Source organism: Salmo salar, unplaced genomic scaffold (genome assembly GCF_905237065.1).
Source record: "Salmo salar unplaced genomic scaffold, Ssal_v3.1, whole genome shotgun sequence".
Classification (NCBI taxonomy): Eukaryota; Metazoa; Chordata; class Actinopteri; order Salmoniformes; family Salmonidae; genus Salmo; species Salmo salar.
The window spans coordinates 116,986-139,282 of NW_025548021.1; the positions used below are offsets into that span (position 1 = coordinate 116,986).

Below are 22,297 nucleotides of genomic sequence, written 5' to 3' on the forward strand. Positions count from 1 at the left end.
AAGTAAACGTGAAAAAGTGGGGCTTATTTTAGGTCATGTTTCACCCTGCCAGCTCCTATTAGTTGTATTGTAAAAACAGGTCTTATTTTAGGTCATGTTTCACCCTGCCAGCTCCTATTAGTTGTATTGTAAAAACAGGTCTTATTATAGGTCATGTTTCACCCTGCCAGCTCCTATTAGTTGCATTGAAAAAACAGGTCTTATTTTGGGTCATGTTTCACTGAGTTGTAAACCAAATGGATAGGTGGAGCTCATTGATTTGTAGCTCTGACTCAGTTGCTACCTCAGATTATGAGCCTATCAAGTGTGGTGAATGAGGTATGTAGTACCCACAGAAGACCACAGGGAGGAGCAAGAGAGATATAAACCCATACAGTTTTTCTCTTTAAATACCCTGAACCTAACAATCAATCAAATGTATTTATGAAGCCCTTTTTACATCAGCAGATGTCACAAAGTGCTGTACAGAAACTCTAACCCTACGTATAACCTATTTTAGCCTGAACCCTAATTCTAGGGTAGGGTAGCCTACAACTATTTTAGTAATAATATTATGTTAGTAAATACCATTTTAGTAATTAATAACACGTGATATTTTTTAATAAAACCTATGTAAGCATTTGCTTTTTATTAGTTATTTTATTATATTTATTATTGCAAGGCAGAACACTTGATAAACAAGAGTCATTTGTTTTATATGTTAAATGTGGTTTGAACTGGGTGACATAGTAACATCCATGTGAAAGTCCAGCAATTGGCGTGGGATAGGTGGGGCAGGTTTGAGACTCATCTCTGCAATTAAATACACTTTATTTCTCAGCTGCCTCACCAATGTCTTTACGTGAATTAATAACTTTTAATTGGTAAATATTTCCAATAGATGGCAGCATAAGACCACGAAGCATCAGTTATAGGCTACAAGCAGCAATATGATTGACATAAAATAGCATGCAACCAAAGACTATATGTCCCATGATTTTCTAAAATGGTAACTACCTACTGTCTCTCTGTCTCTCTGTCTCTCTCTGTCTCTCTCTGTCTCTGTTTCTCTCTCTGTCTCTCTCTCTGTCTCTCTGTTTCTCTCTCTGTCTCTCTCTCTCTCTCTCTCTCTCTCTCTCTCTCTCTTAACAGCGCTCTGCACTGGCAGCAGTGAAGGACAGTGATAAGATCTTTACTGTGCTGATCCGCTCCATTGAGAGAAGGAGCTCTGAGGTGAAGGAGCTGATCAGAGCCCAAGAGAAGGCTCAAGTGAGTCAAGCTGAAGGACTCCTGGAGCAACTGAAGCAGGAGATAGCTGAGCTGAAGAAGAGAAAAACTGAGCTGGAGCAGCTCTCACACACAGAGGATCACATCCATTTCCTCCAGGTAACTACACTGCCTTGTTACATGTGTTATGAAATTAACTTAACCTGTCTGGGCTAGGGGGCAGTATTTTCACGGCCGGATAAAAAACGTACCCGATTTAATATGGTTACTGCTCCTGCCCAGAAAAGCAGAAAGCCCTCATGTCCTGTCTGGCATGTCTGGCCTCTTACTGTGAGACTCACCTCCAATCTCACTATGAATCTCTTGCTTTGAAGAAGCACAAGCTGGTCAAAGACACCGCACAACTACAGGAGAAGATCTGCTCTCATCATAACAAACTGCTGGAGGTTTACTGTCGTACCGATCAGCAGTGTATCTGTTATCTGTGTACAATGGATGAACATAAAGGCCATGATACAGTGTCAGCTGCAGCAGAGAGGACTGAGAAACAGTTAATACCAGAACAACTTGTTGGTGACTGTCTGATAAACAAAGAATTATCCTGTCTGGGCTAGGGGGCAGTATTTTCACGGCCGGATAAAAAACCTACCCGATATAATCTGGTTACTACTCCTGCCCAGAAACTAGAATATGCATATAATTAGTAGATTTGGACAGAAAACACTCTAAAGTTTCTAAAACTGTTTGAATGGTGTCTGTGAGTAAAACAGAACTCATATGGCAGGCCAAAACCTGAGAAGATTCCATACAGGAAGTGCCCTGTCTGACAATTTGTTGTCGTTCTGTTGCATCTCTATCGAAAATACAGCATCTGTGCTGTAACGTGACATTTTCTAAGGCTTCCATTGGCTCTCTAAAGCCGCCAGAAAGTGGACTGGGGTGTCTGCTGTCTCTGGGCAAAGAACAGCAGCAGAGTTTGTGAGTGGTCAGCCTGGGGACAGTGAGACTGGAGATGCGGCGTTCACGAGACTACTACTGCCAATGTAAAAAGCTTGTTTTTGATAAAAATATGAACTTGATTGAACAAAACATACATGTATGGTATAACATAATGTCCTAGGGTTCATTATGGTTGGTGCTGCAAAGGTTGGTGCTGCATTTAGCTGTGTTTTTTTTTTGTGACAAATATGGTTGCTTTGAAAATGGCTGTGTGATTATTTCTGGCTGCGTACTCTCCTGACATAATCTAATGTTTTGCTTTCGCTGTAAAGCCTTTTTGAAATCGGACAATGTGGTTAGATTAACGAGTGTCTTGTCTTTCAAATGGTGTAAAATAGTCATATGTTTGAGAAATTGAAATTATAGATTTTTTGAGGTATTTGTATTTCGTGCCACACTCTACGACTGGTTGTTGAATAGAGTTTGACGATGACGTCCGACTAGCCCAGACAGGTTAATGTGAAACTATTCATCTCAATCATAAAGTTGTCCTGTCTGTCTCTCTGTCCGTCCCTCTCTACGTCTCTGTCCATCCCTCTCCCTCTCTCTGTCCGTCCCTCTCCCTCTCCCTGTCCGTCCATCTCTCTCTCTCTCTATCTGTCTGTCCGTCCCTCTCTCTCTCTCTCTCTCTTTCTGTCGTCCGCCCCTCTCTCTCTCTGTCCGTCCTTCTCTCTCTCTCTGTCCATCCCTCTCTCTCTCTCTTTGTCCGTCCCTCTCTCTCTCTCTGTCCGTCCCTCTCTCTCTCTCTCTGTCCGTCCGTCCCTCCCTCTCTCTCTGTCCGTCCCTCTCCCTCTCTCTGTCCGTCCCTCTCCCTCTCTCTGTCCGTCCCTCTCCCTCTCTCTGTCCGTCCGTCCCTCCCTCTCTCTCTGTCCGTCCCTCTCCCTCTCTCTGTCCGTCCCTCTCCCTCTCTCTGTCCGTCCCTCTCCCTCTCTCTGTCCGTCCTTCTCTCTCTCTCTCTCTGTCCATCTCTCTCTCTGTCCGTCCCTCTCTCTCTCTGTCCGTCCCTCTCTCTCTCTGTCCGTCCCTCTCTCTCTCTGTCTGTCCCTGTCTCTCTCTGTCTGTCCCTGTCTCTCTCTGTCCGTCCCTGTCTCTTTCTGTCCGTCCCTCTCTCTCTGTCCGTCCCTCTCTCTCGCTCTCTCTCTGTCCGTCCCTCTCTCTCTCTCTTTGTCCGTCCCTCTCTCTCTCTCTCTCTCTGTCCGTCCCTCTCTCTCTCTCTGTCCGTCCGTCCCTCCCTCTCTCTCTGTCCGTCCCTCCCTCTCTCTCTGTCCGTCCCTCTCCCTCTCTCTGTCCGTCCCTCTCCCTCTCTCTGTCCGTCCTTCTCTCTCTCTGTCCATCTCTCTCTCTGTCCGTCTCTCTCTCTGTTCATCCCTCTCTCTGTCCGTCCCTCTCTCTCTCTCTGTCCGTCCCTCTCTCTCTCTGTCTGTCCCTGTCTCTCTCTGTCCGTCCCTGTCTCTCTCTGTCCATCCCTGTCTCTCTCTGTCCGTCCCTCTCTCTCTGTCCGTCCCTCTCTCTCGCTCTCTCTCTGTCCGACCCTCTCTCTCTCTCTGTCCGTCGCTCTCTCTCTCTCTCTCTCTCTCTCTCTCTCTCTCTCTCTGTCCATCCCTCTCTCTCTCTCTCTCTCTCTCTGTCCGTCCCTCTCTCTCTCTCTCTATCCGTCCCTCTCTCTCTCTCTGTCCGTCCCTCTCCCTCTCTCTGTCCGTCCCTCTCCCTCTCTCTGTCCGTCCCTCTCCCTCTCTCTGTCCGTCCCTCTCCCTCTCTCTGTCCGTCCCTCTCCCTCTCTCTGTCCGTCCTTCTCTCTCTCTCTCTCTGTCCGTCCCGCTCTCTCTCTGTCCGTCCCTCTCTCTCTCTATCCGTCCACCTCTCTCTCTGTCCGTCCCTTTCTCTCTGTCCGTCCCCCTCTCTCTCTCTCTCTCTCTCTGTCCGTCCCTCTCTCTCTCTGTCCGTCCCCCCTCTCTCTCTGTCCGTCCCTACTCTCTCTGTCCGTCCCTCTCTCTCTCTCTCTGTCCCTCTCTCTCTCTCTCTCTCTCTCTCTCTCTCTGTCCGTCCCTCCTCTCTCTCTCTCTCTCTCTCTATCTCTCTCTCTCTCTCTCTCTCTGTCCGTCCTTCTCTCTCTCTGTCCGTCCCTCTCCCTCTCTCTGTCCGTCCTTCTCTCTCTCTCTCTCTCTGTCCGTCCCGCTCTCTCTCTGTCCGTCCCTCTCTCTCTCTATCCGTCCACCTCTCTCTCTGTCCGTCCCTTTCTCTCTGTCCGTCCCCTCTCTCTCTCTCTCTCTCTCTCTCTCTCTGTCCGTCCCCCTCTCTCTCTGTCCGTCCTTCTCTCTCTGTCCGTCCCTCTCTCTCTCTCTGTCCCTCTCTCTCTCTCTCTCTCTCTCTCTCTCTCTCTCTGTCCGTCCCTCTCTCTCTCTCTCTCTCTCTATCTCTCTCTCTCTGTCCGTCCTTCTCTCTCTATGTCCGTCCCTCACCCTCTCTCTCTCTATCTCTCTCTCTCTCTGTCCGTCCTTCTCTCTCTATGTCCGTCCCTCACTCTCTCTCTCTCTCTGTCTGTTTTTATCTCTGTCCCTCTCTCCCCCTCTCTCTCTGTCCCCCTCTCTCTCTTTCTGTCACTGCCTCGCTCTCGCTCGCTCTATCCCTCACTCTCTCTCTCTCTGTACCTCTCGCTCTCTGTCCCTCGCTCTCTGTCCCTCACTCTCTGTCCCTTGTTCTCTGTCCCTCGTTCTCTGTCCCTCGCTCTCTGTGTCCCTCTTTGTCTCTCTTTGTCCCTCTCTCTATTTGTCCCTCTTTGTGCCTCTCTCTCTTTGTCCCTCTTTGTGCCTTTCTCTCTTTGTCCCTCTCTCTATTTGTCCCTATCTCTATTTGTCCCTCTCTCTGTATCTCTGTCCCTCTCTCTCTCTCTCTCTCTCTCTCTCTCTCTCTCTCTCTGTCTCTCTCTCCCCCCCTCTCTCTCTCTCCAGAGTTATCAGTCACTCTCCAGTATCAGTGTATCTTCAGACTTACCCAGCATCGTTGTCCGTCCTCTTCAGTACTTTGGAGATGTGAGTAAGACTGTGTCTGAACTGAGAGAGAAACTAGAAGACTTCCTTAAAGGAGAATGGACCAAGATCTCCACTACAGGTGTGTTGAAAACAATAAGAACATCAACTTTAGACCATTGAAAGTTCCCTACTAGTCATATACAGGTGGAATATGGTATCATGATAACATTCCCTCTCTCTGTCAATGTGTTTGTGTGTCTGTAGTGAATATAGTGGATGTTGTACTGCCTCCAGAGCCCAAGACCAGAGAACAGTTTTTACAATGTGAGTCTCATTATTGTGAAGTAACTAACAGTCTCTTTTTACTGACACTCCTAACAATCCATCTAGAAATATATAGCAATAGTAGATCTAATCAAAGACTGGGTATCTATCTGACTCCTCATATTTCTCTGATTTACAGTATCTGACTTAACTTATTGTTCTGACTCCCCTCATTGGTCTCTGCTCTTCTCCCAGATTCCTGTCAGCTCACACTGGACCCAAACACAGCACACACACACCTCTCTCTGTCTAAAGGGAACAGAAAGGTGACCTGTACACGCAAAGTCCAACCATATCCTGACCATCCAGACAGATTCACCAACTACTGTCAGGTTCTGTGTAGAGAGGGTCTGTCTGGACGCTGTTACTGGGAGGTGGAGTGGAGTGGTGATGTTGATACAGCAGTCTCATATAAAGACATCAGCAGAACAGGGTCAGATGGTGGATTTGGACACAATAACAAGTCCTGGAGTTTACTATGCTGTAGTGGTGGTTATTGGTTCAGACACAATAATGTTCAGACTAAAGTATCAGGCCCTCAGTCCTCCAGAGTAGGAGTGTACCTGGATCACAAGGCAGGTACTCTGTCCTTCTACAGTGTCTCTGACACAATGACCCTCCTCCACAGAGTCCAGACCACATTCACTCAGCCCCTCTATCCTGGGTTTAATCTTACTGGTACTGCTGAGCTGGTAAAACTGTAGTAGGGTCCACATAGACACTAGTCATGCTGGTGTAGTCTATAGCTGAGCTGGTTAAACTGTAGTAGGGTCCACATAGATACTAGTCATGCTGGTGTAGTCTATAGCTGAGCTGGTTAAACTGTAGTAGGGTCCACATAGATACTAGTCATGCTGGTGTAGTCTATAGCTGAGCTGGTTAAACTGTAGTAGGGTCCACATAGACACTAGTCATGCTGGTGTAGTCTATAGCTGAGCTGGTTAAACTGTAGTAGGGTCCACATAGATACTAGTCATGCTGGTGTAGTCTATAGCTGAGCTGGTTAAACTGTAGTAGGGTCCACATAGATACTAGTCATGCTGGTGTAGTCTATAGCTGAGCTGGTTAAACTGTAGTAGGGTCCACATAGATACTAGTCATGCTGGTGTAGTCTATAGCTGAGCTGGTTAAACTGTAGTAGGGTCCACATAGACACTAGTCATGCTGGTGTAGTCTATAGCTGAGCTGGTAAAACTGTAGTAGGGTCCACATAGACACTAGTCATGCTGGTGTAGTCTATAGCTGAGCTGGTTAAACTGTAGTAGGGTCCACATAGATACTAGTCATGCTGGTGTAGTCTATAGCTGAGCTGGTTAAACTGTAGTAGGGTCCACATAGATACTAGTCATGCTGGTGTAGTCTATAGCTGAGCTGGTTAAACTGAATTAGGGTCCACATAGATACTAGTCATGCTGGTGTAGTCTATTGCTGAGCTGATTAAACTGTAGTTGGGTCCACATAGATACTAGTCATGCTGGTGTAGTCTATAGCTGAGCTGGTTAAACTGTAGTAGGGTCCACAAAGATACTAGTCATGCTGGTGTAGTCTATAGCTGAGCTGGTTAAACTGTAGTAGGGTCCACATAGATACTAGTCATGCTGGTGTAGTCTATAGCTGAGCTGGTTAAACTGTAGTAGGGTCCACATAGATACTAGTCATGCTGGTGTAGTCTATAGCTGAGCTGGTTAAACTGTAGTAGGGTCCACATAGATACTAGTCATGCTGGTGTAGTCTATAGCTGAGCTGGTTAAACTGTAGTAGGGTCCACATAGATACTAGTCATGCTGGTGTAGTCTATAGCTAAGCTGGTTAAACTGTAGTAGGGTCCACATAGATACTAGTCATGCTGGTGTAGTCTATAGCTGAGCTGGTTAAACTGTAGTAGGGTCCACATAGATACTAGTCATGCTGGTGTAGTCTATAGCTGATCTGGTTAAACTGTAGTAGGGTCCACATAGATACTAGTCATGCTGGTGTAGTCTATAGCTGAGCTGGTTAAACTGTAGTAGGGTCCACATAGATACTAGTCATGCTGGTGTAGTCTATAGCTGAGCTGGTTAAACTGTAGTAGGGTCCACATAGATAATAGTCATGCTGGTGTAGTCTATAGCTGATCTGGTTAAACTGTAGTAGGGTCCACATAGATACTAGTCATGCTGGTGTAGTCTATAGCTGAGCTGGTTAAACTGTAGTAGGGTCCACATAGATACTAGTCATGCTGGTGTAGTCTATAGCTGAGCTGGTTAAACTGTAGTAGGGTCCACATAGATACTAGTCATGCTGGTGTAGTCTATAGCTGAGCTGGTTAAACTGTAGTAGGGTCCACATAGATACTAGTCATGCTGGTGTAGTCTATAGCTGAGCTGGTTAAACTGTAGTAGGGTCCACATAGATACTAGTCATGCTGGTGTAGTCTATAGCTGAGCTGGTTAAACTGTAGTAGGGTCCACATAGATACTAGTCATGCTGGTGTAGTCTATAGCTGAGCTGGTTAAACTGTAGTAGGGTCCACATAGATACTAGTCATGCTGGTGTAGTCTATAGCAGAGCTGGTTAAACTGTAGTAGGGTCCACATAGATACTAGTCATGCTGGTGTAGTCTATAGCTGAGCTGGTTAAACTGTAGTAGGGTCCACATAGATACTAGTCATGCTGGTGGTGATGGTCCCCAGATGTGATGATTTATTCTACTCTGTTTTATCTACAATGATTTAACTGATTTGATCTTCAGATGTTCTGAATTAAAATTCAATGTATTCATACTTTTGTAATTGCAATAGACATGGAACAGATAGTAACTAAACTATATGGACTGGTTTCCTGGACATGGATCAGATAGTAACTAAACTATATGGACTGGTTTCCTGGACATGGATCAGATAGTAACTAAACTATATGGACTGGTTTCCTGGACATGGAACAGATAGTAACTAAACTATATGGACTGGTTTCCTGGACATGGAACAGATAGTAACTAAACTATAAGGACTGGTTTCCTGGACATGGAACAGATAGTAACTAAACTATATGGACTGGTTTCCTGGACATGGAACAGATAGTAACTAAACTATATGGACTGGTTTCCTGGACATGGAACAGATAGTAACTAAACTATATGGACTGGTTTCCTGGACATGGAACAGATAGTAACTAAACTATATGGACTGGTTTCCTGGACATGGAACAGATAGTAACTAAACTATATGGACTGGTTTCCTGGACATGGAACAGATAGTAACTAAACTATATGGACTGGTTTCCTGGACATGGAACAGATAGTAACTAAACTATATGGACTGGTTTCCTGGACATGGAACAGATAGTAACTAAACTATATGGACTGGTTTCCTGGACATGGATCAGATAGTAACTAAACTATATGGACTGGTTTCCTGGACATGGAACAGATAGTAACTAAACTATATGGACTGGTTTCCTGGACATGGAACAGATAGTAACTAAACTATATGGACTGGTTTCCTGGACATGGAACAGATAGTAACTAAACTATATGGACTGGTTTCCTGGACATGGAACAGATAGTAACTAAACTATATGGACTGGTTTCCTGGACATGGAACAGATAGTAACTAAACTATATGGACTGGTTTCCTGGACATGGAACAGATAGTAACTAAACTATATGGACTGGTTTCCTGGACATGGAACAGATAGTAACTAAACTATATGGACTGGTTTCCTGGACATGGAACAGATAGTAACTAAACTATATGGACTGGTTTCCTGGACATGGAACAGATTAAGTGTGAAAAAAGTATGTTCAATGTAGATGTCTATGAAACCAGCCCTAAATGTGTCATCTTTCATCCTCCAATACTGCTCAGTCCAGCAACATTAAACCTGTCCAGCAGGTGGTGGTATTGACCAAACAATAAAACCAGCAGATATCTTGACTTGCCACTCAGTATATCAGTAATGTTCAGAATAGTACTTTAATAATATCATTGGAGATTGATGGTCTTTTTAATCCACTATCCAGAGTCAGGAACAGATGAAGTTAGGTCTGCTACTGTTCAGTGATTAAATATGATTTATGGTGATGGGAAATAAAAAATACAACACTAAACTTCATCTAGTAATAGTTTTCCTTTGTTATTTATTCCAAGGTGTCTCTTTAACTTGTAAATGGATTGTGTGGAGGTGAGCTAGTGGTGTGGCTGAATATTCCAGTTGTGTTTAGGCATCTTCATGTCTGACATCCCCCAGTTCTGTTCAGACCCATTGAACTGGGTCACATTCTAAATGGTGACTTGTATTGATAGTCCATACTGGACCTAACTGTGGTTAACCAGACTGGAGGGGTTCTGATCACATATTCCCTCATCTCCACAACTTTACCTGATGTTCTCTCTCTGTGTGTGTGTGTGTGTGTGTGTGTGTGTGTGTGTGTGTGTGTGTGTGTGTGTGTGTGTGTGTGTGTGTGTGTGTGTGTGTGTGTGTGTGTGTGTGTGTGTGTGTGTGTGTGTGTGTGTGTGTGTGTGTGTGTAGAAAGCAGACAAACTCAATATGGTTTCATTCCTGTAGTTATCAGAACACATGGGGTGTGTCCCAATTATCTCTCCTTTCTAAGTGTGAACTTGTCCACTTCCCTTCATGGATTTAAAGGAAATGACTGGTATATGTAAACTCCCTCTACCCCATGTCAACACCAATCCAATGATTTTACATTTGTGAGGAGTAGAGAAGGAAAGCTACACTTCAGGAGGAAGGAGAGATTATTGGGACGTCCCCATGGAGAGATGATAGAGGGATGTGAAAGAGGAGAGAGGTAATGGTTGTACTCCCCCATGTAGAGATGATAGAGGGATGTGAAAGAGGAGAGAGGTAATGGTTGTACTCCCCCATGGAGAGATGATAGAGGGATGTAATAGAGGAGAGAGGTAATGGTTGTAATCCCCCATGTAGAGATGATAGAGGGATGTGAAAGAGGAGAGAGGTAATGGTTGTACTCCCCCATGGAGAGATGATAGAGGGATGTGAAAGAGGAGAGAGGTAATGGTTGTACTCCCCCATGGAGAGATGATAGAGGGATGTGAAAGAGGAGAGAGGTAATGGTTGTACTCCCCCATGGAGAGATGATAGAGGGATGTGAAAGAGGAGAGAGGTAATGGTTGTACTCCCCCATGGAGAGATGATAGAGGGATGTGAAAGAGGAGAGAGGTAATGTTTGTACTCCCCCATGGAGAGATGATAGAGGGATGTGAAAGAGGAGAGAGGTAATGGTTATACTCCCCCATGGAGAGATGATAGAGGGATGTGAAAGAGGAGAGAGGTAATGGTTGTACTCCCCCATGGAGAGATGATAGAGGGATGTGAAAGAGGAGAGGTAATGGTTGTACTCCCCCATGGAGAGATGATAGAGGGATGTAATAGAGGAGAGAGGTAATGGTTGTACTCCCGCATGGAGAGATGATAGAGGGATGTGAAAGAGGAGAGAGGTAATGGTTGTACTCCCCATGGAGAGATGATAGAGGGATGTGAAAGAGGAGAGAGGTAATGGTTGGACTGGACTTATTTATTCTCTCATTAATGACTTATTCTGTTTCAATAACATAATTACAATACACAAACTAATTACATTCAAGGAATGATGGATGAGATAGGACCCTGCCTTCACCTGGGGATATTTGTTGGACCCATCACAACAGGTGATGAGGACCTCATCCTTCAGCTGCACAAAGAAAGCCAGGGACTGCAGTGTGCTCCAGTCTCCAGCAGGGGGCAGTAAAACCCTATGGACCTGAAAGGGAAAGTGAGGAGTAAAAATCAAAGGTGAATTTACATTGATGTTTCCACGGAGACCTGAGTCATATTCACTAGGCACCAAACTGAACTCAAACAGGGAGGGACTAACTGAACTTAAGAAAATAAATTTTCGTTTTCTGTTGCTAAATATTTTTCTCTACCGAATCCTTTAGTCCTCCAGGTGGGAGGGGTTTGTTTGTACTTTTAAGATGTTTCTATTGGTTCCATTCCAACCAACTCAATCAACCACTGCTTATTAAGTATTCAACATTATTTTAAATAGTAATTGAACGCAGGTCTGTTTCCACATGCAATAAGCCTGTAACGTCTTGTACCATCTCAGGTAAAGGTGTTTCAAATGGCAAGTCTCACCACTGAGAGGAAAACATCACTGGTCCACCTCTGCATCAGGTCAGCTATGTTGATCAGTACTGTCCCAGGGATGCTGGGAGCAGAGATGAACTCCCCTGACCTGGTACCACCTATGGAGTTGTCATTTTAATATCAGTTTAACCCCATTACTGCTATAACACACATAAACCATGTTAATGGAATGAAATGGATCCAGGTTCCATTTATTCTACAATAGATTTCATCACAGGTCACTTGGTAAGTTTGTTAATATCATCATCATCATCAAATGTATTTATAAAGCCCTTTTTACATCAGCCGATGTCACCAAGTGCTGTACAGAAACAGTCTATGTTATGGAAAGAGCAGGTGTCCTTAATGTTTTGTACACTCAGTATATGTACTGCCTGTGGAACACTTCTCCAAAGTGGTCTGAAATCAAGATGACTGCAGGTCAATCTCCTGGCCCTGATGAACTAGACCCCTGCTTCCTACACCTAGCTGCTGACATCATTGCTCCCCCCTATATGTTTAACCTCACGCTTGACGTTAAGGAAATCCCCAAGTTGAAACCTGTTTGGGAAAGGCATTCCGCTAGCGGCACAACATCCGGTGAAAATGCAGAGCGCCAAATTCAAAAACAGAAATACTCATAATAAAAATTCATAAAACGTCAAGTGTTATACATCAGTTTAAAGATTAACTTCTTGTTAATCCAGCCGCTGTGTCAGTTTTCAAAAAGGCTTTGCGGCGAAAGCATACCATGCGATTATCTGAGGACAGCACCCAGCACACAAAACCATACAAACATTTTCCAGCCAAGTGGAGGAGTCACAAAAGTGTCACAGGCCGGCTCATAGCCTGTGACAGAGCAAGTGCAAGCAGACAGAGAGGTTAGTGGAGCAGTTTGTTAACCTGTTAGGGCTAGGGGGCAGTATTGACACGGCTGGATAAAAAACGTACCCGATTTAATCTGGTTACTACTCCTGCCCAGTAACTAGAATATGCATATAATTATTGGCTTTGGATAGAAAACACTCGAAAGTTTCTAAAACTATTTGAATGGTGTCTGTGAGTATAACAGAACTCAAATGGCAGGTCAAAACCTGAGAAGATTCCATGCAGGAAGTACCCTGTCTGACAATTTCTTGGCCTTCTTGATTATCTCTATCCAATACAGGGGATCTCTGCTGTCAACTTTGCCTGCAGTTTTCTCTCTCTCCCTCCCTTCCTCTAACCCCTTCCTCACTCACTCCCTCCTTCCCTCCCTCTAACACCAGCCCTCTGGCAGAACCAGAAAGTCCATGTATTTACACTATGGGCTAGGTGGGACGCTTGCTAGTTCTGAACGTCACATGCTAATGTAAAAAGCTGGTTTTTGATATAAATATGAACTTGATTGAACAAAACATGCATGTATTGTATAACATAATGTCCTAGGGTTGTCATCTGATGAAGATCATCAAAGGTTAGTGCTGCATTTAGCTGTGGTTTGGGTTTATGTGACATTATATGCTAGCTTGAAAAATGGGTGTCTGATTATTTCTGGCTGGGTACTCTGCTGACATAATCTAATGTTTTGCTTTCGTTGTAAAGCCTTTTTGAAATCGGACAGTGTGGTTAGATTAACGAGAGTCTTGTCTTTAAAATGGTGTAAAATAGTCATATGTTTGAAAAATTGAAGTTTTTGCATTTTTGAGGTATTTGAATAACGCGCCACTGGCTGTTACGTAGGTGGGACGATTTCGTCCCGACGACCCAAGAGAGGTTAAGTTCAGTTAGTCCCTCCCTGTTTGAGTTCAGTTTGGTGCCTAGTGAATATGACTCAGGTCTCCGTGGAAACATCAATGTAAATTCACCTTTGATTTTTACTCCTCACTTTCCCTTTCAGGTCCATAGGGTTTTACTGCCCCCTGCTGGAGACTGGAGCACACTGCAGCCCCTGGCTTTCTTTGTGCAGCTGGAGGATGAGGTCCTCATCACCTGTTGTGATGGGTCCAACAAATATCCCCAGGTGAAGGCAGGGTCCTATCTCATCCAACACGTCAATGACTTTTATAGGAGGGAGGGAGCATTTCCAATGTTAAGCTATGGAATGAACTGTACATTTTATTGTGAATTTTAATACAGATTTACTTTAATACAATAACTCCTTCAATGTAATTAGTTTGTGTATTGTAATTATGTTATTGAAACAGAATAAGTCATTAATGAGAGAATAAATAAGTCCAGTCCAACCATTTCACATCCCTCTCATCTCTCCATGGAGGAGTATAACCGCTACCTCTCTCCTCTTTCACATCCCTCTATCATCTCTCCATGGGGGAGTACAACCATTACCTCTCTCCTCTTTCACATCCCTCTATCATCTCTCCATGGGGGAGTACAACCATTACCTCTCTCCTCTTTCACATCCCTCTATCATCTCTCCATGGGGAGTACAACCATTACCTCTCTCCTCTTTCACATCCCTCTATCATCTCTCCATGGGGGAGTACAACCATTACCTCTCTCCTCTTTCACATCCCTCTATCATCTCTCCATGGGGGCGTCCCAATAATCTCTCCTATCTCCTGAAGTGTAGCTTTCCTTCACTACTCCTCACAAATGTAAAAGCATTGGATTGGTGTTGACATGGGGTAGAGGGAGTTTACATATACCAGTCATTTCCTTTTAAATCCATGAAGGGAAGTGGACAAGTTCACACTTAGAAAGGAGAGATAATTGTTACATGTTTTCTGATAACTACAGGAATGAAACCATATTGAGGTTGCCTGCTTTCTATTCACACACAGAGAGAGAGAGAGAGAGAGAGAGAGAGAGAGAGAGAGAGAGAGAGAGAGATAAGTAAAGTTGTGGAGATGAGGGAATATGTGATCAGAACCCCTCCAGTCTGGTTAACCACAGTTAGGTCCAGTATGGACTATCAATACAAGTCACCATTTAGAATGTGACCCAGTTCAATGGGTCTGAACAGAACTGGGGGATGTCAGACATGAAGATGCCTAAACACAACTGGAATATTCACCCACACCACTAGCTCACCTCCACACAATCCATTTACAAGTTAAAGACACACCTTGGAATAAATAACAAAGGAAAACTATTACTAGATGAAGTTTAGTGTTGTATTTTTTATTTCCCATCACCATAAATCATATTTAATCACTGAACAGTAGCAGACCTAACATCATCTGTTCCTGACTCTGGATAGTGGATTAAAAAGACCATCAATCTCCAATGATATTAAAGTACTATTCTGAACATTACTGATATACTGAGTGGCAAGTCAAGATATCTGCTGGTTTTATTGTTTGGTCAATACCACCACCTGCTGGACAGGTTTAATGTTGCTGGACTGAGCAGTATGGGAGGATGAAAGATGACACATTTAGGGACGGTTTCCTGGACATCTACATTGAACATGCTTTTTAGTCCAGGACTAGGATTAATCTGTGTCTGGGAAACCAGACCATATACGTTAGTAGAAAGTAAGTGATTCCAGCTTGTAGTGGGCTGACTAGTCCTGAATCGTCCTTTTGTTCCTGGACCATTTTCCATGCAGCTCCAGGTGACAGAGAACACATCAATTAGGGCCGAGCCTACAAGCTGATCAATGATACTGAGGAGAATTACATAGAGACAGAGAACCAACTGAGAAAACATATCAATGGTTCTGAATGACAACCAATATACATCAACACCATACATCATGATTCATGGAAATGTACAGATTAAAACATTGCACTTAAATAAATATGAATACATTGAATGTTTATTTTAATTCAGAACATCTGAAGATGAAATCAGTTAAATCATTGTACATAAAACAGAGTAGAATGAATCATCACATCTGGGGACCATCACCACCAGCATGACTAGTATCTATGTGGACCCTACTACAGTTTAACCAGCTCAGCTATAGACTAGACCAGCATGACTAGTATCTATGTGGACCCTACTACAGTTTAACCAGCTCAGCTATAGACTACACCAGCATGACTAGTATCTATGTGGACCCTACTACAGTTTAACCAGCTCAGCTATAGACTACACCAGTATGACTAGTATCTATGTGGACCCTACTACAGTTTAACCAGCTCAGCTATAGACTACACCAGCATGACTAGTATCTATGTGGACCCTACTACAGGTTAACCAGCTCAGCTATAGACTACACCAGCATGACTAGTATCTATGTGGACCCTACTACAGTTTAACCAGCTCAGCTATAGACTACACCAGCATGACTAGTATCTATGTGGACCCTACTACAGTTTAACCAGCTCAGCTATAGACTACACAAGCAGCATGACTAGTATCTATGTGGACCCTACTACAGTTTAACCAGCTCAGCTATAGACTACACCAGCATGACTAGTATCTATGTGGACCCTACTACAGTTTAACCAGCTCAGCTATAGACTACACCAGCATGACTAGTATCTATGTGGACCCTACTACAGTTTAACCAGCTCAGCTATAGACTACACCAGCATGACTAGTATCTATGTGGACCCTACTACAGTTTAACCAGCTCAGCTATAGTCTACACCAGCATGACTAGTATCTATGTGGACCCTACTACAGTTTAACCAGCTCAGCTATAGTCTACACCAGCATGACTAGTATCTATGTGGACCCTACTACAGTTTAACCAGCTCAGCTATAGACTACACCAGCATGACTAGTATCTATGTGGACCCTACTACAGTTTAACCAGCTCAGCTATAGACTACACCAGCATGACTAGTATCTATGTGGACCCTACTACAGTTTAACCAGCTCAGCTATAGACTACACCAGCATGACTAGTATCTATGTGGACCCTACTACAGTTTAACCAGCTCAGCTATAGACTACACCAGCATGACTAGTATCTATGTGGACCCTACTACAGTTTAACCAGCTCAGCTATAGACTACACCAGCATGACTAGTATCTATGTGGACCCTACTACAGTTTAACCAGCTCAGCTATAGACTACACCAGCATGACTAGTATCTATGTGGACCCTACTACAGTTTAACCAGCTCAGCTATAGACTACACCAGCATGACTAGTATCTATGTGGACCCTACTACAGTTTAACCAGCTCAGCTATAGACTACACCAGCATGACTAGTATCTATGTGGACCCTACTACAGTTTAACCAGCTCAGCTATAGACTACACCAGCAGCATGACTAGTATCTATGTGGACCCTACTACAGTTTAACCAGCTCAGCTATAGACTACACCAGCAGCATGACTAGTATCTATGTGGACCCTACTACAGTTTAACCAGCTCAGCTATAGACTACACCAGCATGACTAGTATCTATGTGGACCCTACTACAGTTTAACCAGCTCAGCTATAGACTACACCAGCATGACTAGTGTCTATGTGGACCCTACTACAGTTTAACCAGCTCAGCTATAGACTACACCAGCATGACTAGTATCTATGTGGACCCTACTACAGTTTAACCAGCTCAGCTATAGACTACACCAGCATGACTAGTATCTATGTGGACCCTACTACAGTTTAACCAGCTCAGCTATAGACTACACCAGCATGACTAGTATCTATGTGGACCCTACTACAGTTTAACCAGCTCAGCTATAGACTACACCAGCAGCATGACTAGTATCTATGTGGACCCTACTACAGTTTAACCAGCTCAGCTATAGACTACACCAGCAGCATGACTAGTATCTATGTGGACCCTACTACAGTTTAACCAGCTCAGCTATAGACTACACCAGCATGACTAGTATCTATGTGGACCCTACTACAGTTTAACCAGCTCAGCTATAGACTACACCAGCATGACTAGTATCTATGTGGACCCTACTACAGTTTAACCAGCTCAGCTATAGACTACACCAGCAGCATGACTAGTATCTATGTGGACCCTACTACAGTTTAACCAGCTCAGCTATAGACTACACCAGCATGACTAGTATCTATGTGGACCCTACTACAGTTTAACCAGCTCAGCTATAGACTACACCAGCATGACTAGTGTCTATGTGGACCCTACTACAGTTTAACCAGCTCAGCTATAGACTACACCAGCATGACTAGTATCTATGTGGACCCTACTACAGTTTAACCAGCTCAGCTATAGACTACACCAGCATGACTAGTATCTATGTGGACCCTACTACAGTTTAACCAGCTCAGCTATAGACTACACCAGCATGACTAGTATCTATGTGGACCCTACTACAGTTTAACCAGCTCAGCTATAGACTACACCAGCATGACTAGTATCTATGTGGACCCTACTACAGTTTAACCAGCTCAGCTATAGACTACACCAGCAGCATGACTAGTATCTATGTGGACCCTACTACAGTTTAACCAGCTCAGCTATAGACTACACCAGCATGACTAGTATCTATGTGGACCCTACTACAGTTTAACCAGCTCAGCTATAGACTACACCAGCATGACTAGTATCTATGTGGACCCTACTACAGTTTAACCAGCTCAGCTATAGACTACACCAGCAGCATGACTAGTATCTATGTGGACCCTACTACAGTTTAACCAGCTCAGCTATAGACTACACCAGCATGACTAGTATCTATGTGGACCCTACTACAGTTTAACCAGCTCAGCTATAGACTACACCAGCATGACTAGTATCTATGTGGACCCTACTACAGTTTAACCAGCTCAGCTATAGACTACACCAGCATGACTAGTATCTATGTGGACCCTACTACAGTTTAACCAGCTCAGCTATAGACTACACCAGCATGACTAGTATCTATGTGGACCCTACTACAGTTTAACCAGCTCAGCTATAGACTACACCAGCATGACTAGTATCTATGTGGACCCTACTACAGTTTAACCAGCTCAGCTATAGACTACACCAGCATGACTAGTATCTATGTGGACCCTACTACAGTTTAACCAGCTCAGCTATAGACTACACCAGCAGCATGACTAGTATCTATGTGGACCCTACTACAGTTTAACCAGCTCAGCTATAGACTACACCAGCATGACTAGTATCTATGTGGACCCTACTACAGTTTAACCAGCTCAGCTATAGACTACACCAGCATGACTAGTGTCTATGTGGACCCTACTACAGTTTAACCAGCTCAGCTATAGACTACACCAGCATGACTAGTATCTATGTGGACCCTACTACAGTTTAACCAGCTCAGCTATAGACTACACCAGCATGACTAGTATCTATGTGGACCCTACTACAGTTTAACCAGCTCAGCTATAGACTACACCAGCATGACTAGTATCTATGTGGACCCTACTACAGTTTAACCAGCTCAGCTATAGACTACACCAGCATGACTAGTATCTATGTGGACCCTACTACAGTTTAACCAGCTCAGCTATAGACTACACCAGCATGACTAGTATCTATGTGGACCCTACTACAGTTTAACCAGCTCAGCTATAGACTACACATGCAGCATGACTAGTATCTATGTGGACCCTACTACAGTTTAACCAGCTCAGCTATAGACTACACCAGCATGACTAGTATCTATGTGGACCCTACTACAGTTTAACCAGCTCAGCTATAGACTACACCAGCATGACTAGTATCTATGTGGACCCTACTACAGTTTAACCAGCTCAGCTATAGACTACACCAGCAGCATGACTAGTATCTATGTGGACCCTACTACAGTTTAACCAGCTCAGCTATAGACTACACCAGCATGACTAGTATCTATGTGGACCCTACTACAGTTTAACCAGCTCAGCTATAGACTACACCAGCATGACTAGTGTCTATGTGGACCCTACTACAGTTTAACCAGCTCAGCTATAGACTACACCAGCATGACTAGTATCTATGTGGACCCTACTACAGTTTAACCAGCTCAGCTATAGACTACACCAGCATGACTAGTATCTATGTGGACCCTACTACAGTTTAACCAGCTCAGCTATAGACTACACCAGCATGACTAGTATCTATGTGGACCCTACTACAGTTTAACCAGCTCAGCTATAGACTACACCAGCAGCATGACTAGTATCTATGTGGACCCTACTACAGTTTAACCAGCTCAGCTATAGACTACACCAGCATGACTAGTATCTATGTGGACCCTACTACAGTTTAACCAGCTCAGCTATAGACTACACCAGCATGACTAGTATCTATGTGGACCCTACTACAGTTTAACCAGCTCAGCTATAGACTACACCAGCATGACTAGTATCTATGTGGACCCTACTACAGTTTAACCAGCTCAGCTATAGACTACACCAGCATGACTAGTATCTATGTGGACCCTACTACAGTTTAACCAGCTCAGCTATAGACTACACCAGCATGACTAGTATCTATGTGGACCCTACTACAGTTTAACCAGCTCAGCTATAGACTACACCAGCATGACTAGTATCTATGTGGACCCTACTACAGTTTAACCAGCTCAGCTATAGACTACACCAGCATGACTAGTATCTATGTGGACCCTACTACAGTTTAACCAGCTCAGCTATAGACTACACCAGCATGACTAGTATCTATGTGGACCCTACTACAGTTTAACCAGCTCAGCTATAGACTACACCAGCAGCATGACTAGTATCTATGTGGACCCTACTACAGTTTAACCAGCTCAGCTATAGACTACACCAGCATGACTAGTATCTATGTGGACCCTACTACAGTTTAACCAGCTCAACTATAGACTACACCAGCATGACTAGTATCTATGTGGACCCTACTACAGTTTAACCAGCTCAGCTATAGACTACACCAGCATGACTAGTATCTATGTGGACCCTACTATAGTTTAACCAGCTCAGCTATAGACTACACCAGCATGACTAGTATCTATGTGGACCCTACTACAGTTTAACCAGCTCAGCTATAGACTACACCAGCATGACTAGTATCTATGTGGACCCTACTACAGTTTAACCAGCTCAGCTATAGACTACACCAGCATGACTAGTATCTATGTGGACCCTACTACAGTTTAACCAGCTCAGCTATAGTCTACACCAGCATGACTAGTATCTATGTGGACCCTGCTACAGTTTAACCAGCTCAGCTATAGACTACACCAGCATGACTAGTGTCTATGTGGACCCTACTACAGTTTAACCAGCTCAGCTATAGACTACACCAGCATGACTAGTATCTATGTGGACCCTACTACAGTTTAACCAGCTCAGCTATAGACTACACCAGCATGACTAGTATCTATGTGGACCCTACTACAGTTTAACCAGCTCAGCTATAGACTACACCAGCATGACTAGTATCTATGTGGACCCTACTACAGTTTAACCAGCTCAGCTATAGACTACACCAGCAGCATGACTAGTATCTATGTGGACCCTACTACAGTTTAACCAGCTCAGCTATAGACTACACCAGCATGACTAGTATCTATGTGGACCCTACTACAGTTTAACCAGCTCAGCTATAGACTACACCAGCATGACTAGTATCTATGTGGACCCTACTACAGTTTAACCAGCTCAGCTATAGACTACACCAGCATGACTAGTATCTATGTGGACCCTACTACAGTTTAACCAGCTCAGCTATAGACTACACCAGCATGACTAGTATCTATGTGGACCCTACTACAGTTTAACCAGCTCAGCTATAGACTACACCAGCATGACTAGTATCTATGTGGACCCTACTACAGTTTAACCAGCTCAGCTATAGACTACACCAGCATGACTAGTATCTATGTGGACCCTACTACAGTTTAACCAGCTCAGCTATAGACTACACCAGCATGACTAGTATCTATGTGGACCCTACTACAGTTTAACCAGCTCAGCTATAGACTACACCAGCATGACTAGTATCTATGTGGACCCTACTACAGTTTAACCAGCTCAGCTATAGACTACACCAGCAGCATGACTAGTATCTATGTGGACCCTACTACAGTTTAACCAGCTCAGCTATAGACTACACCAGCATGACTAGTATCTATGTGGACCCTACTACAGTTTAACCAGCTCAACTATAGACTACACCAGCATGACTAGTATCTATGTGGACCCTACTACAGTTTAACCAGCTCAGCTATAGACTACACCAGCATGACTAGTATCTATGTGGACCCTACTATAGTTTAACCAGCTCAGCTATAGACTACACCAGCATGACTAGTATCTATGTGGACCCTACTACAGTTTAACCAGCTCAGCTATAGACTACACCAGCATGACTAGTATCTATGTGGACCCTACTACAGTTTAACCAGCTCAGCTATAGACTACACCAGCATGACTAGTATCTATGTGGACCCTACTACAGTTTAACCAGCTCAGCTATAGTCTACACCAGCATGACTAGTATCTATGTGGACCCTGCTACAGTTTAACCAGCTCAGCTATAGACTACACCAGCATGACTAGTATCTATGTGGACACTACTACAGTTTAACCAGCTCAGCTATAGACTACACCAGCATGACTAGTATCTATGTGGACCCTACTACAGTTTAACCAGATCAGCTATAGACTACACCAGCATGACTAGTATCTATGTGGACCCTGCTACAGTTTAACCAGCTCAGCTATAGACTACACCAGCATGACTAGTATCTATGTGGACACTACTACAGTTTAACCAGCTCAGCTATAGACTACACCAGCATGACTAGTATCTATGTGGACCCTACTACAGTTTAACCAGATCAGCTATAGACTACACCAGCATGAC

At 43.9% G+C, this 22,297-nt stretch overlaps 1 long non-coding RNA gene across 1 annotated transcript; it reads right to left on the minus strand.

Annotated features, from left to right (window-relative positions):
* Positions 1 to 11,019: 11,019 nt before the first annotated feature.
* Positions 11,020 to 11,914, minus strand: LOC123732586 (uncharacterized). Its single transcript, XR_006763290.1, has 2 exons — positions 11,637 to 11,914; positions 11,020 to 11,259 (listed from the first exon to the last, which is right to left on the minus strand). It is a non-coding gene; the product is annotated as an uncharacterized lncRNA (long non-coding RNA).
* Between the last annotated feature and the right edge of the window lie 10,383 nt (positions 11,915 to 22,297).